At 40.5% G+C, this 15871-nt stretch overlaps 1 non-coding gene across 1 annotated transcript; it reads left to right on the forward strand.

The window, feature by feature from the left end:
- Positions 1 to 14351: 14351 nt before the first annotated feature.
- Positions 14352 to 14459, forward strand: LOC112804825 (small nucleolar RNA R71). The gene has a single exon (XR_003203446.1). It is a non-coding gene; the product is annotated as a small nucleolar RNA R71 (small nucleolar RNA).
- Positions 14460 to 15871: the final 1412 nt, after the last annotated feature.

The following is a 15871-nucleotide window of genomic DNA, read 5'->3' on the forward strand; positions in this document are numbered from 1 at the left end:
AAATAGTAGATTTTTAGAATAAAGAAGTAATTTATATTTTTCGAGTTCTTAATAAGAAAAAAATTACAATTAATTATATGTGGTGGCAATACTTTTTGTCTTCTAAATGAATGCTTGAACAGTGCATATTTTTTATCTTGAATTTCATGAATGTTAAAATTGTTGGCTCCTGAAAGAATGAGGAACAAGAAAAATATTATTGATGATCTGAAAAATCATGAATTTGATTCTTGAAGCAAGAAAAAGCAGTGAAAAAAAAAAGCCAATAGCCCTTAAAACCAAAAGGCAAGGGTGAAAAGGATCCAAGGCTTTGAGCATCAGTGGATAGGAGGGCCCAAGGAAGTAATTCCAGGCCTAAGCGGCTAAATCAAGTTGTCCCTAACTATGTGCTTGTGGCATGCAGGTCCAAGTGAAAAGCTTGAGACTGAGTGGTTAAAGTCGTGATCCAAGGCAAAAGAGTGTGCTTAAGAACTCTGGACACCTCTAATTGGGGACTTTAGCAAAGCTAAGTCACAATCTGAAAAGGTTCACCCAATTATGTGTCTGTGGCATTTATGTATCCGGTGGTAATACTGGAAAACAAAGTGCTTAGGGTCACGGCCAAGACTCATAAAGTAACTGTGTTCAAGAATCAACATACTACACTAGGAGAATCAATAATACTATCTGAACTCTGAGTTCCTATGGATGCCAATCATTCTGAATTTCAAAGGATAAAGTGAGATGCCAAAACTGTTCGGAAGTCAAAAAGCTACTAGCCCCGCTCATCTAGATAAGAATCTGAGCTCCACTTAAAACTCTTAATATTATTGCTTCTTAATTTCTTTTCATCCTATTTTATCTATCTAGTTGCTTGAGGACAAGCAACAGTTTAATTTGGTGTTGTGATGAGCGGATATTTTATACGCTTTTTGGGGGTAATTTTATGTAGATGTTAGCATGTTTTTATTAGTTTTTAATAGAATTTTATTAGTTTTTAAGCAAAAATCATATTTCTGGACTTTACTATGAGTTTGTTTGTTTTCCCGTGATTTCAGGTATTTTCTGGCTGAAATTAAGGGAGCTGAGCAAAAATCTGAGTTAGGCTGAAAAAGGACTGCTGATTCTGTTGGATCCTGACCTCCCTGCACTCGGAATGGATTTTTTGGAGCTACAGAAGTCCAATTGACGCGCTCTCAATTGGGTTGCAAAGTAGACATCCAGGGCTTTCCAGAAATATATAATAGTCCATACTTTGCGCGAAGATAGATGACGTAAACTGGCATTCAACGCCAGTTCCATGTTGCAGTCTGGCGTCCAGCGCCAGAAACAGGTTACAAGTTGGAGTTCAACGCCCAAAACACGTTACAACCTGGCGTTCAACTCCAGAAACAGCCCAAGCACGTGAGAGGCTTAAGTCTCAGCCCCAGCACACACCAAGTGGGCCCCAGAAGTGGATCTCTGCACCAATTATCTTAGTTTAATCATTCTCTCTAAACCTAGGTTACTAGTTTAGTATTTAAACAACTTTTAGAGACTTATTTGGTACCTCATGACATTTTTAGATCTGAATTTTATACTCTTTGACGGCATGAGTCTCTAAACTCCATTGTTGGGGGTGAGGAGCTCTGCAGCGTCTCGATGAACTAATGCAATTACTTCTGTTTTCCATTCAAACACGTTTGTTCTTATCTAAGATGTTCATTCGCGCTTAACTATGAAAAAGGTGATGATCCGTGACACTCATCACCTTCCTCAATCCATGAACGTGTGCAAAACAACCACCTCCGTTCTACATCAGATTGAATGAGTATCTCTTAGATTCCTTAATCAGAATCTTCGTGGTATAAGCCGGATTGATGGCGGCATTCATGAGAATCCGGAAAGTCTAAACCTTGTTTGTGGTATTCCGAGTAAGATTCTGGGATTGGATGACTGTGATGAGCTTCAAACTCCTGAAGGCTAGGCATTAGTGACAGACGCAAAAGAATCATTGGATTCTATTCCAACCTGATTGAGAACCGACAGATGATTAGCCGTGCTGTGACAGAGCATTTGGACCGTTTTCACTGAGAGGATGGGAAGTAGCCATTGACAACGGTGACACCCTACATAGAGCTTGCCATGGAAGGAGCCTTGCATGTGGGAAGAGGATTACAAGAGAAAAGCTGAAATAAAGCAGACAAAGCATCTCTAAAAATTCCAACAAATTCTCCATTATTAAAGTAACAATTATTTATTTTATGCTCTTTTATTCTTCTAATAATTCAAACTGATAATTTTAATTGATATCCTGACTAAGAATAATAAAATAAACATAGCTTGCTTCAAACCAATAATCTCCGTGGGATCGACCCTTACTCACGTAAGGTATTACTTGGACGACCCAGTGCACTTGCTGGTTAGTGGTACGAGATCATAAGAAATCTTGATTTTGATATTGGGATTCAAATTTCGTGCATCAATAGTGATCCGAGCACTATATCTCGGGGGTTCCCACACCATGATTTCGAAGGGCAACATCTCCATGGGGATGTGTCGGGTTTGCAGTTGAACCGACAATGTGATATCACAGTCAATAGGGCAGGCATTCATCATATGCATTTTCTACCTATTTGTATGCTTTGCCGACTTTATATTGTTTTCCCTATCTGTATAACATGTCTAATTGCTACTTGTATTAATTGCTCTATATGCTTCTACTTGTGTTTTTCTTGTATTGCATATACTTGTGCTTTTACTGGGGTTGAGGAGGTTCGGAAGGCGGTGGCGATGGGGTCGCATGGCGGATCGGTTGGTGAAGGCTGTGGGATAGCGGCTGATAAACCCCATTTTTAGGGTTTATCCTGTATTTAATCTAGTGGATTTTATCTATTATTCTCACACTTATTCATACAATTCGCATGTTTTATATTTTCCTTCTTGATTTTGTGCTATGATTGGAAACATGCTTCTTTGGCCTTAATTTTGCAAATTTTAATCCTTTCTTATTTCCATTCGATTCCTTGATATGTGTGTTAAGTGATTTCAGGGTTTATAGGGTAGGAATGGCTTAGAAGATAGAAAGGAAGCATGCAAAAGTTGAAGGGATACAAGAAGCTGAAGGAATTGCTAATGCTGTTAGCCCTGACCTCTTCGCATTCAATCGGTCATAACTTGGGCTACAGAGGTCCAAATGAGGCAGTTCTAGTTGCGTTGGAAAGCTAACGTCTGGGCTTTGAAATAATATATAATTTGCAATAGTGGCCATACAGCTAAGTGACGCACACGCATTGTTCTGTAGAAAATTTAGCGACCCAGAAATCGTCCCCAGCGATTTCTAGGCTGTTTTTGACCTAGTTCTCGGCCCAGAAAACACAGATTAAAGATGCAGAGTGGAGGAATCAAGGACACGTCTCACTTTTCATAATTTTAGGTTTTAGATGTAGCTTTAGAGAGAGAGAGGCTCTCTTCTCTCTCTTAGGTTTTAGGATTTAGGATTATCTCTTCTCAATCCTAGGTTTAATTTTCTGTGACTTAATTCTCTTCCACTCTTATTGATTCTAATACTTTGATCTATACATTCCTTTTCTGATTGAATTCTCTATTTTAATATAATTTGAGGTGTTTCATATTCAACATTGCTCCCTTTTGATCTATGTTGCTGATATTTGAGATTGGTTATTTGGATGCTATTACTTTTCTGTGCTTTTGTGTTGTGCCTTCCAAGTGTTTGATAAAATACTTGGGAGAGTTCTAGAGTAGATTTTTCTACTTTTGGCTTTCGTTGAGTAATTGGTGACACTTGAGTTATCAAACTCCTTTGTTGATGGATAATTGTTATGTTTGCTAGTTGATTTGAATTCCACTAACTCTAGTCTTTCCTTGGGAGTTGACTAGGACCTGAGGATTCATATTGATTTATCTACTTGACTTACCTTCATAATTAGAGGTTGACCAAGCGGGAGCAACGGACAACTCTCATCATAATTGATAATGATAACTAGGATAAGACTTCCAATTCTCATACCTTGCCAAGAGTTTTTATTGTTATCATTCTATTTTCTCTACAATTTACTCTTCTTATTTCTCATCCCCAAAACCCCAATTTACACAACTCATAACCAATAATAAGAACACTTCGTTGCAATTCCTTGAGAGACGACCCGAGGTTTAAATACTTCGGTTATCAATTTTATTAGGGGTTTGTTACTTGTGACAACCAAAACTTTTGCACGAAATAGATTCTTTGTCAGTCTAGAAGCTATACTTTCAACAAGGATTTATTTGTGGAAATTATAGACCGTGCGAAAAACCCGCTCTTCAGCAGCGTTTGATTAGATTAGAAATCTCTTAAGATAGATTACCCTTTTATGGTACTACGGCTTAAGTTGTATTAAAGAATTATCTATTATGCTGTTTTGTTTTAGAATGCTTTAAGCTTGAATCTTGTGATGGATATGGAGTCTAGGATTGCCTTTGGCATCCCGAGGTCTTCTCTCCTACATCATTGGGAACTATTACCATACTGAGAACCTCCGGTTCTCATACCATATTTCTGTTGTGTTTTTTAGATGCAGGTCGCAACCCACCTCGGTGAGTTGTCTGGTTGGTGATAGGAGCGGAGGATCTGGATATCTTTTGGAGTTCTTTTGATTTATTTTATATATATGTCTATCACTTTTGTACTTGGATTGGCCTAGAGGCTTGTATTTGAGAGAACAAAACCTGTATAAGCTGTTTTCACTGTCTAGTTTCATATATGGTTTGTATCTAGCTAGTCGGCTTAAACTCTGCGAGTTATGACTAGCGTCTTATGATATTATACAATTATACTATGATGTTTTGTTATTTTATACATGGTCCTTATGCTTTAAGTTAGTAGCTTCGCTAGTACGTTCTGCACTTTTTAAATCCTGTTTTTGAGCCACACTCTTCATCGGACTTCTAGATAGTATTAATTCCTTTTATATAATATATGTATAAGTTTAGAACTGTCATAACCTTTGATTAACCTTTGCTTTACGAAGCAAGGTAAGGCTTAGGCTAATTAGGGTGCTTCATTTAGTGGTATCAGAGCGGTTCGTCCTCTTGAGCCTGAAAGTTGGACCGATTGTACTTCATTGCATACTCTGTGTGTCTTTTCTTTGATGCTATTAGGCTATCTGTCTGATATATGCATAGCATGCTTGTTTGTGAGTGCCTGTTTGGGATAAATTAAAGCACTAGACTTTTGATATTGAGACTGATCACTTTGATATCGATTGTTTGGTGTAGACAGAAATCCTACATGGCCACTCACGGACGAGGTCGCGCACGTTCACGTGAGAGTAGGAATGAGCAACCGGCGGATAACCATGCCGAATTCATGGCGGCAATGGTGAACCTGGCCAACATTATGGAGGTGAATGCTGCTGTGACTGTACAAGCTGTACAGAGGCTAGGCCAACCGGCCGGGAACGGCAACGGAAATATGAACGGCAAAGGGAATGCTTATGCTAACACTGAAGAAAATAGAGATAACATGGGAGGCATTCCGATGACTTTGGCAACCTTTCTCAAGGTTTATCTGCCAACATTCTGAGGATCAACTAATCCTACTGAAGTGGACCACTGGTTCCAGGCCATGGAGCGTGCATTACAGGCACAACATGTTCCATACAATTAGTTTGTGGAGTTTTCCACTTATCAGCTTGCGGGAGAGGCCCAGCCCTAGTGGCAAGCAGAGTGTCACTTGCTACAGCTTTAGAACGCTGAGGTTCCATGAGATGTGTTCTGAACGGCCTTTTTTAAGAAGAAACTTCCCTGAGTCTGCAAGGGAAGAGAAGGAGATAGAACTAATGCAGCTGAAACAAGGTTCCATGTTTATGGCTGAGTACACCAACAAGTTTAAAGAGCTTTGTAGAATTTCTCGGGTGTGTCAGGGTGACCCGGAGACCTTCGAGAGCTGTAGGTGTATTAAGTATCAAAGGGGTTTGAAGGACAGTATTATGACTGCTATGGCTCCTATGGAGATCCGTGTCTTCTCCGACTTGGTGAACAAAGCAAGAGCGGTGGCTGCATCCAAGGACACTCATGGAGGAAGTAGTAGTAAAGGGCATGGCAAGTATTATCATCCAAGAGGTCAAAGCTTTAAGAGTGGAGGAAATGCGCATCAAAGTCAAGGAGGTTTCAGAAAGAATACTCAGAATCAGTTTCAATATGCTAAGGGGAGAGGAAATCAGAGTAAAAATTTCCCAGATTTGACTTGTGTGCGTTGTGGGCATTTTCACCCTTATGAATCATGCAAGATTGGTTTAGGTTGTTGTTTCAACTGTGGTTTGCCTGGTCATATTGTGAGGGATTGCACTCGTGGGAAGAACCCGACTGTGGGTCAAAGTCAGCACCAGGGGCGAGTTTTTGCTGTGAATGCCAAGGATGCTTCCAAGGTAGATCCGTTGATGAAAGGTATTTATTTATTTGGTGATAAGACTTTAATTGCACTATATGATACTGGAGCAATGCATTCTTTTATCTCGTTGCTAAAGTTGAAGAGTTAGGCTTGTAAGTGTCAGAGTTGCCGTTTGATCTGCATGTACATACTCCGCATCAGACAATTTTAACTAGATCAGGTTGTAGACAAGTAGGTTTCAAGCTTGAGGGTAGAGATTTTATACATGATTTGATCTGTTTACCTATGGTTGGGTTGGAGATGATTTTGGAGTTTGATTGGTTGTAAAAAAATCGAGTTTTGTTGGATTGGTTTGAACAGACTATTCAATTTATGCCGGAAGGAGAGAGTGGGGCAGTGATAACCGCAGGATATTACCTGAACTCTATTATAGTGCATTGTGGTGGGGAAGAGTGTCAGGGTTACATCTTGTTAACTGATACTGGTAGTTAGGGATTTTTCGGAGGTATTTCTGGAGGATATTCCTAAATTCCCACCACAAAGAGAGATTGAGTTTGCGATTGAATTAGTGTCGGGAGCTGGACCAGTGTCGATTGTGCAGTATAGGATGGCCCCAAAAGAGCTGGCTGAGTTAAAGGTCCAGTTGGAGGAGCTTCTGAACAAGAGGTTCATTCGACTGAGTGTGTCACCATAGGGAGCACCAGTTTTATTGGTGAAGAAGAAGGATGGATGAATACGACTGTGTGTGGAGTACCGTCAGTTGAATAAAGTGACTATGAAAAATAAGTACCCGCTGCCAAGGATAGATGACTTGATGGATCAACTGCAAAGAGCTGGAGTATTTTCCAAGATTGATTTGAGATCTAGTTACCATCAGATAAGGGTGAAAGAGGATGACCTCCCTAAGACCGTGTTTAGAACATGTTATGGACACTACGAGTTTGCGGTGATGTCCTTTGGGTTAACGAATACACCTACTGTCTTTATGGATTATATGAACAGAGTCTTTCGTCCCTTTCTGGACAAGTTCGTGGTGGTTTTCATAAACGACATCTTAGTTTACTCCAAGACAGCGAAGGAACATGAGGAGCATTTGAGGATTGTGCTGCAAATCCTGAAAAAGCGAAAGTTGTATGCTAAGTTGTCGAAGTGCGAGTTCTGGAAGTAGAAAGTAAAGTTCCTAGGTCACGTGGTGAGCAAAGGAGGTATAGCGGTGGATCCTTCTAAGGTAGAAGCGGTGATGGAATGGGAAAGACCGACGACGATGATGGAAGTCAGGAGCTTCTTGGGGTTAGCCGAATATTACCGGAGATTTATCGAAGGATTTTCCCGGCTTGCGCTACCAATGACCAAGTTGACAAGAAAGGAAGCGCCTTTTGTTTGGACGTCGGAGTGTGAAGAGAGTTTTCAGACTTTGAAATAGAGGTTAACTTCAGCACCTGTTTTGATCTTGCCAGAACCGCATGAACCGTTTGAAGTATACTGTGACACTTCCTTGAAGGGTTTGGGTTGCGTGTTGATGCAACACTGGAACGTGGTGGCTTACGCATCACATCAGCTGAGACCGCGTGAAGTGAATTACCCAACTCATGACTTGGAATTGGCGGCGATTGTGTTTGCATTGAAGATTTGGAGACACCATTTGTACGGAGTGAGGTTTAGCGTCTTTTCTGATCATAGAAGTCTCAAATACGTCTTTGATCAGAAGGAGCTAAATATGCGTCAGAGGAGGTGGATGGAATTGCTTAAGGATTATGATTTTGAACTGAGTTATTGGTGCACGAAATTGTGATCAATACTTTTCACAAATCAAATAATCCCCGGTAATGAAACCAAAAACTTGGTGTTCAATACCATGGCATAAACACAACTTCGCACAACTAACCAGCAAGTGTACTGGGACGTCCAAGTAATAAACCTTACGCGAGTAAGGGTCGATCCCACAGAGATTGTTGGTATGAAGCAAGCTATGGTCACCTTGTAAATCGCAGTCAGGCAAACTCAAATGGGTATGGTGATAAACGCATAAAACATAAAGATAAAGATAGAGATACTTATGTAATTCATTGGTAGGAACTTCAGATAAGCGTATGAAGATGCCTTCCCTTCCGTCTCTCTGCTTTCCTACTGTCTTCATCCAATCTTTCTTCCTCCTTTCCATGGCAAGCTTAAGCAAGGGTTTCATCGTTGTCAGTGGCTACCTCCCATCCTCTCAGTGGAAATGTTCAACGCACCCTGTCACGGCACAGCTATCCATCTGTCGGTTCTCGATCAGGCCGGAATAGAATCCAGTGATTCTTTTGCGTCTGTCACTAACGCCCCGCCCTCAGGAGTTTGAAGCACGTCACAGTCATTCAATCATTGAATCCTACTCAGAATACCACAGACAAGGTTAGACCTTCCAGATTCTCTTGAATGCCGCCATCAGTTCTAGCCTATACCACGAAGACTCTGATCTCACGGAATGGCTGGCTTGGTTGTCAGGCGAGCACTCGGTTGTCAGGCGATCAACCATGCATCGTGTATCAGGAATCCAAGAGATATTCACCCAATCGAAGGTAGAACGGAGGTGGTTGTCAGTCACACGTTCATATGTGAGAATGATGATGAGTGTCACGGATCATCACATTCATCAAGTTGAAGAACAAGTGATATCTTAGAACAAGAACAAGCGGAATTGAATATAAGAACAATAGTAATTGCATTAATACTCGAGGTACAGCAGAGCTCCACACCTTAATCTATGGTGTGTAAAACCTCCACCGTTGAAAATACATAAGTACAGGGTCTAGGCATGGCCGAATGGCCAGCCTCCCAATGATCTAAGATAGCATAAAAATGAAGATAGCTACCCAGATATATCAATACAATAGTAAAAGGTCCTACTTATAGAAAACTAGTAGCCTAGGGTGTACAGAGATGAGTAAAAGACATAAAAATCCACTTCCGGGCCCACTTGGTGTGTGCTTGGGCTGAGCACTGAAGCTTTTTCGTGTAGAGACTCCTCTTGGAGGTAAACGCCAGCTTTTATGCCAGTTTGGGCGTTTAACTCCCATTTTGGTGCCAGTTCCGGCGTTTAACGCTGGGATTTCTGAGGGTGATTTTGCACGCCGGTTTGGGCCATCAAATCCTGAGCAAAGTATAGACTATCATATATTGCTGGAAAGCCCAGGATGTCTACTTTCCAACGCCGTTAAGAGAGCGCCAATTGGGTTTCTGTAGCTCCAGAAAATCCACTTCGAGTGCAGGGAGGTCAGAATCCAACAGCATCTGCAGTCCTTTTCAGTCTCTGAATCAGATTTTTGCTCAGGTCCCTCAATTTCAGCCAGAAAATACCTGAAATCACAGAAAAACACACAAACTCATAGTAAAGCCCAGAAAAGTGAATTTTAACTAAAAACTAATAAAAATATACTAAAAACTAACTAGATCATACTGAAAACATACTAAAAACAATGCCAAAAAGCGTACAAATTATCCGCTCATCACAACACCAAACTTAAATTGTTGCTTGTCCTCAAGCAACTGAAAATCAAATAAGATAAAAAGAAGAGAATATGCAATGAATTCCAAAAACATCTATGAAGATCAGTATTAATTAGATGAGCGGGGCTTTTAGCTTTTTGCCTCTGAACAGTTTTGGCATCTCACTCTATCCTTTGAAATTCAGAATGATTGGCTTCTTTAGGAACTCAGAATCCAGATAGTGTTATTGATTCTCCTAGTTAAGTAAGATGATTCTTGAACACAGCTACTTATTGAGTCTTGGCCGTGGCCCAAAGCACTATGTCTTCCAGTATTACCACCGGATACATACATGCCACAGACACATAATTGGGTGAACCTTTTCAGATTGTGACTCAGCTTTGCTAGAGTCCCCAATTAGAGGTGTCCAGGGTTCTTAAGCACACTCTTTTTGCCTTGGATCACAACTTTATTTCTTTATTTTTCTCTTTTTTTTCGTTTTCTTTTCTCTCTCTTTTTTTTTCGGATTTTTTTTTTGTATTCACTGCTTTTTCTTGCTTCAAGAATCATTTTTATGATTTTTCAGATCCTCAGTAACATGTCTCCTTTTTCATCATTCTTTCAAGAGCCAACATTCATGAACCACAAATTCAAAAGACATATGCACTGTTTAAGCATACATTCAGAAGACAAAAATATTGCCACCACATCAAAATAATTAAACTGTTATAAAATTCAAAATTCATGCAATTCTTTTCTTTTTCAATTAAGAACATTTTTCATTTAAGAAAGGTGATGGATTCATAGGACATTCATAACTTTAAGGCATAGACACTAAGACACTAATGATCACAAGACACAAACATAGACAAACATAAGCACTAAAATTCGAAAAACAGGAAAATAAAGAACAAGAAAATTAAGGAACGGGTCCACCTTAGTGATGGCGGCTCTTTCTTCCTCTTGAAGATCCTATGGAGTGCTTGAGCTCCTCAATATCTCTTCCTTGTCTTTGTTGCTCCTCTCTCATGATTCTTTGATCTTCTCTAATTTCATGGAGGATGATGGAGTGTTCTTGATGCTCCACCCTTAGTTGTCCCATGTTGGAACTCAATTCTCCTAGGGAGGTGTTTAGTTGCTCCCAATAGTTTTGTGGAGGAAAGTGCATCCCTTGAGGTATCTCAGGGATCTCATGATGAGTGGGGTCTCTTGTGTGCTCCATCCTCTTCTTAGTGATGGGCTTGTCCTCATCAATAGGGATGTCTCCCTCTATGTCAACTCCAACTGAATAACAGAGGTGACAAATGAGATGAGGAAAGGCTAACCTTGCCAAGGTAGAGGACTTGTCCACCACCTTATAGAGTTCTTGAGCTATAACCTTATGAACTTCTATTTCTTCTCCAATCATGATACTATGAATCATGATAGCCCGGTCTATGGTAACTTCAAACCGGTTGCTAGTGGGAATGATTGAGCGTTGGATAAACTCCAACCATCCTCTAGCCACGGGTTTGAGGTCATGCCTTCTCAATTGAACCGGCTTCCCTCTTGAATCTCTCTTCCATTGGGCGCCCTCTTCACATATGACTGTGAGGACTTGGTCCAACCTTTGATCAAAGTTGACCCTTCTAGTGTAAGGATGTTCATCTCCTTGCATCATGGGCAAATTGAATGCCACCCTTACACTTTCCGGACTAAAATCCAAGTATTTCCCCCGAACCATAGTAAGATAATTCTTTGGATCCGGGTTCATACTTTGGTCATGGTTCTTGGTGATCCATGCATTGGCATAGAACTCTTGAACCATTAAGATTCCGACTTGTTGAATGGGGTTGGTAAGAATTTCCCAACCTCTTCTTCGGATCTCATGTCGGATCTCCGGATATTCACTCTTTTTGAGTGAAAAAGGGACCTCGGGGATCACCTTCTTCAAGGCCACAACTTCATAGAAGTGGTCTTGATGCACCCTTGAGATGAATCTCTCCATCTCCCATGACTCGGAGGTGGAAGCTTTTGCCTTCCCTTTCCTCTTTCTAGAGGTTTCTCCGGCCTTGGATGCCATAAATGGTTATGGAAAAACAAAAAGCAATGCTTTTACCACACCAAACTTAATATGTTTGCTCGTCCTCGAGCAAAAGAAGAAAGAAGAGAGTAAAAGAAGAAGAAATGAAGGAGATGGGAATGGCTTTTGTTTTCGGCCAAGAAGGGGAAGAAGTAGTGTTTAGGTTGTGTGAAAATGAAGGAGTGAAGGAGGGTTTTATGAAGGATGGATGTGAGTGGTGAAGAGAAAGATGGGATTTGATAGGTGAAGGGTTTTTGGGGAAGAGGTGTTGAGGTGATTGGTGAATGGGTGAAGAAGAGAGAGAGTGGTGGGGTAGGTAGGGATCCTGTGGGGTCCACAGATCCTAAGGTGTCAAGGAAAAGTCATCCCTGCACCAAATGGCAAGCAAAATCTCGTTTTGTGCCAATTCTGGCGTTAAACACCGGGCTGGTGCCCATTTCTGGCGTTTAACGCCAGCTTCTTGCCCTTTTCTGGCGTTTAACGCCAGTCTGGTGCCCCTTTCTGGCGTTAAACACCCAGAATGGTGCCAGACTGGGCGTTAAACGCCCAACAGCTAGCCTCACTGGCGTTTAAACGCCAGTGGGTTCTTCCTCCAGGGTGTGCTATTTTTCTTTCTGTTTTTCATTCTATTTTTTCTTTTTTCATTGATTTTGTGACTTCTCATGATCATCAACCTACAAAAAACATAAAATAACAAAAGAAAATAGTTAATTATAAAACATTGGGTTACCTCCCAACAAGCGCTTCTTTAATGTCAGTAGCTTGACAGTGGGCTCTCATGGAGCCTCAGAAATGCTCAGAGCTATGTTGGAACCTCCCAACACCAAACTTAGAGTTTGAATGTGGGGGTTCAACACCAAACTTAGAGTTTGGTTGTGGCCTCCCAACACCAAACTTAGAGTTTGACTGTGGGGGCTCTGTTTGGCTCTGTTTTGAGAGAAGCTCTTCATGCTTCCTCTCCATGATGACAGAGGGATATCCTTGAGCCTTAAACATCAAGGATTCCTTATTCACTTGAATGATCAACTCTCCTCTATCAACATCAATCACAGCCTTTGCTGTGGCTAGGAAGGGTCTGCCAAGGATGATGGATTCATCCATGCACTTCCCAGTCTCTAGGACTATGAAATTAGTAGGGATGTAATGGCCTTCAACTTTTACCAGAACATCCTCTACAAGTCCATAGGCTTGTTTTCTTGAATTGTCTGCCATCTCTAGTGAGATTTTTGCAGCTTGCACCTCAAGAATCCTTAACTTCTCCACTACAGAGAGAGGCATGAGCTTTACACTTGACCCTAAGTCACACAAGGCCCTCTTGAAGGTCATGGTGCCTATGGTACAAGGTATTGAAAACTTCCCAGGATCCTGTCTCTTTTGAGGCAGTTTCTGCATAGACAAGTTATCCAGTTCTTTGGTCAGCAAAGGAGCTTCATCCTCCCAAGTCTCATTTCCAAACAACTTGTCATTTAGCTTCATGATTGCTCCAAGGTATTTAGCAACTTGCTCTTCAGTGACATACTCATCCTCTTCAGAGGAAGAATACTCATCAGAGCTCATGAATGGCAGAAGTAAGTCCAATAGAATCTCTATGGTCTCATTTTGAGCCTCAGATTCCCATGGTTCCTCCTTGGGGAACTCATTGGAGGCCAGTGGACGTCCATTGAGGTCTTCCTCAGTGGCGTTCACTGCCTTTTTTTCCTCCCAAAATTCGGCCATGTTGATGGCCTTGCACTCTCCTTTTGGATTTCCTTCTGTATTGCTTGGAAGAGTACTAGGAGGGAGTTCAGTAATTTTCTTGCTCAGCTGACCCACTTGTCCCTCCAAATTTCTAATAGAGGACCTTGTTTCAGTTATGAAACTTTGAGTGGTTTTGATTAGATCAGAGACCATGGTTGCTAAGTCAGAGTTATTCTGCTTAGAACTCTCTGTCTGTTGCTGAGAAGATGATGGAAAAGGTTTGCTATTGCTAAACCTGTTTCTTCCACCATTATTATTGTTGAAACCTTGTTGAGGTCTCTGTTGATCCTTCCATGAAAAATTTGGATGATTTCTCCATGAAGGATTATAGGTGTTTCCATAGGGTTCTCCCATGTAATTCACCTATTCCATTGAAGGGTTCTCAGGATCATAAGCTTCTTCCTCAGATGAAGCTTCCTTAGTACTGCTTGGTGCATTTTGCATTCCAGACAGACTTTGAGAAATCATATTGACTTGTTGAGTCAATATTTTGTTCTGAGCCAATATGGCATTCAGAGTGTCAATCTCAAGAACTCCTTTCTTCTGACTAGTCCCATTGTTCATAGGATTCCTTTCAGAAGTGTACATGAATTGGTTATTTGCAACCATTTCAATCAGCTCTTGAGCTTCTGTAGGCATCTTCTTCAGATGAAGAGAGCCTCCAGCAGAGCTATCCAAAGATATTTTGGATAGTTCAGAGAGACCATCATAGAAAATACCTATGATGCTCCATTCAGAAAGCATATCAGAAGGACACTTTCTGATTAATTGTTTGTATCTTTCCCAAGCTTCATAGAGGGATTCTCCTTCCTTCTGTCTGAAGGTTTGGACTTCCACTCTAAGCTTACTCAATTTTTGAGGTGGAAAGAACTTTGCCAAGAAGGCATTGACTAGCTTTTCCCAAGAGTCCAGGCTTTCTTTAGGTTGTGAGTCCAACCATGTCCTAGCTCTGTCTCTTACAGCAAAAGGGAATAGCATAAGTCTATAGACCTCAGGGTCAACCCCATTAGTCTTGATAGTGTCACAGATTTGCAAGAACTCAGCTAAAAACTGATGAGGATCTTCCAATGGAAGTCCATGGAACTTGCAATTCTGTTGCATTAGAGAAACTAATTGAGGCTTAAGCTCAAAGTTGTTTGCTCCAATGGCAGGGATAGAGATGCTTCTCCCATAAAAGTCGGGAGTAGGTGCAGTAAAGTCACCCAGCACCTTCCTTGCATTGTTGGCATTGTTGTTGTTTTCGGCTGCCATGTGTTCTTCTTCTTTGAAGAATTCGGTTAGGTCCTCTACAGAGAGTTGTGCCTTAGCTTCTCTTAGCTTTCGCTTCAAGGTCCTTTCAGGTTCAAGATCAGCCTCAACAAGAATGTTTTTGTCCTTGCTCCTGCTCATAAGAAAGAGAAGAGAACAAGAAAATGTAGAATCCTCTATGTCACAGTATAGAGATTCCTTGAGGTGTCAGAGGAAAAGAAAAGTAGAAGACAGAAATAGAAAATTCGAACTTATCAAAGAAGGATGGAGTTCGAATTTTGCATTAAGGAATAGTGTTAGTCCATAAATAGAAGGATGTGAGAAGAAGGGAAGTAATTTTTGAAAATTAAGTAAAAGATTTTGAAAACATTTTGAAAAACACTAATTGATTTTCGAAAATGAAAGTGGAAAAGAAATCAAGTGATTTTTGAAAATGAATTTGAAATTAGAAATCAAAAAGATTTGATTGAAAACTATTTTGAAAAAGACGTGGTTAAGAAGATATGATTAGTTTAAAAGGATGTGATTGAGAAGATATGATTTGGAAAACATTTTAAAAGATTTGATTTTGAAAATTAATGACTTGGCTATCAAGAAAAGATATGATTCAAACATTAAACCTTTCTCAACAGAAAAGGCAACATACTTGAAATGTTGAATCAAATCATTGATTGATAGCAAGTAATTTTTTTTAAAAATAGAAAGAAATTGATTTTGAAAACATATGATTGAAAAGATATGATTTGAAAAAGATTTGATTTTGAAAAATTTTGAAAACCTAAAAAAAAAATTTGCATTGAAAAACAGAATCTTCCCTCTTGTGCCATCCTGACGTTAAACGCCCAGAATGGTGCACATTCTGGCGTTTAACGCCCAAAACACTACCTTTTTGGGCGTTAAACGCCCAACCAGGTACCCTGGCTGGCGTTTAAACGCCAGTCTGTCCTTCTTCACTGGGCGTTTTGAACGCCCAGCTTTTTCTGTGCAATTCATCTACTGTATGTTCTGAA

The sequence above is a fragment of the Arachis hypogaea genome, chromosome 5 (genome assembly GCF_003086295.3).
Source record: "Arachis hypogaea cultivar Tifrunner chromosome 5, arahy.Tifrunner.gnm2.J5K5, whole genome shotgun sequence".
In the NCBI taxonomy this organism is placed as follows: Eukaryota; Viridiplantae; Streptophyta; class Magnoliopsida; order Fabales; family Fabaceae; genus Arachis; species Arachis hypogaea.